The sequence below is a fragment of the Frankliniella occidentalis genome, unplaced genomic scaffold (assembly GCF_000697945.3).
Source record: "Frankliniella occidentalis isolate FOCC.00 unplaced genomic scaffold, Focc_3.1 Scaffold39, whole genome shotgun sequence".
NCBI lineage: Eukaryota > Metazoa > Arthropoda > Insecta > Thysanoptera > Thripidae > Frankliniella > Frankliniella occidentalis.
Genome location: NW_026267169.1, coordinates 2,232,489 through 2,233,741, shown reverse-complemented (window position 1 = coordinate 2,233,741; position 1,253 = coordinate 2,232,489). Strand labels below are relative to the sequence as shown.

At 67.9% G+C, this 1,253-nt stretch overlaps 1 protein-coding gene across 7 annotated transcripts in view; it reads left to right on the top strand.

Annotated features, from left to right (window-relative positions):
* The window catches only part of LOC113202609 (influenza virus NS1A-binding protein homolog), a 30,314-nt gene that overhangs the window by 16,855 nt on the left and 12,206 nt on the right, over positions 1-1,253 (top strand). Inside the window, exon 1 of one of the 7 annotated variants that reach the window (XM_026416914.2) lies at positions 135-433. The exons of the other annotated variants lie outside the window; for them this stretch is intronic. The gene's annotated coding sequence lies outside the window, so the exon portion shown is untranslated. Of the gene's footprint in view, positions 1-134; positions 434-1,253 lie in introns of those variants that run through there. 7 annotated transcript variants of the gene reach the window in all.

Here is a 1,253-nt window from a genome sequence, read left to right as displayed (position 1 = left end):
TCTCTCGCTCGCTCCCCCCCCCCTTCCTCTCGCTCTCTCTGTCTCTCCCTCTCTCTCTTCGCTCCCTTCTCCTCCCCTCCCCGCCGCGGAGGCGCGGCGCGCAGCCACAGCCACGGGTTGGTTCGTTGGTTCGCTTCAGTTGTCAGCCAGTTGGTGTGCCTGGCCCGGCCCGCAGCCCGTCCGTCCCGCGCCCGCCGCGCCACCGCCGAGTCCCCCCTGCTTATCCGCACTACCGCCGCCCGCCTATCCGCAGTCGCGCCCGCGCCACGTGCTCGCGTGACCAGCAGGACCTCGCGGAGGACTCTCTCGCGGCCACGAAGCCCTTCCCGACGACGCCCTACCGCGCGAGCTCCCCGACGGTGTGGCCCACGTGTCGCCATGGCGGCGAGCTGATTCCCCCTGCCCTCTGCAGCTGCAGTGATGTCGGCACCCAGTGAGTAGGCGTTAGGAGGAGTGCGCTTCGGGTGTCTCGTCGTCGTCGTCGGGGGCCTCATCGCAGGGGGGCTCTCCTCGTCACCTCGCGGGACGGGCCGCCGCGGGGGCCGTTGAACCCTTCCCGACCAAGGGGCGGCGCGGCGGCGCCCACCCGCCACGAGGTACCTGACCCGAGAGAGGAACCGGTCCCGAGCTGCTGACGGGGGAGGCGGGGGCCGCCGGCATGCCGGGACGATGCAGGGGCGGCTCGCGCAGCGCCACACCTCGCCGGACAACAACATGTTGTCACCGGGCATTGCTTTGGGGGCCCCGGCCCCGGCCCGGCCCACGGAATGCCCCCCACCCCCTGCTGCTGCCGTCGGCTGACGTGCTCCTGGTCCGGTTGTTGGGTCGGGTTGGTTGGGGATCCGATGGTCTGGCCGCATGCGGCTCCGTCCAGACAGGCACTCCCATAGGATGGGCCCAGCAGGCCCTGTCACGCTGCCGCTCCGAGTACAGTCGCTGCCGAAAGTTGGTCAGGCCCTGCTGCTGCGCAAACAGGAGGGGCCGCGGGCTACGGCGGTGGTGTGCCCTGGTGGGGCGGGGTGGGGCGGGGCGCGACGGGCTGGTCCCGTGGGCCTTCACCACCCCCTCCCCTGCCCATATACCTCCCACCCGGCGAGTCATGCCGGCTATGCCCTGCTAACACCAAGCGAACACGCCGCTGTTTGTGTGCCCTCTCGACGAATTAAGTTCAGTCAGAATCAGAATGAATTTTTTGATCATTTTCTCGCTCACAATAAAATGTAACAAAAAATAAATGTAAAGGTGATTTTTTT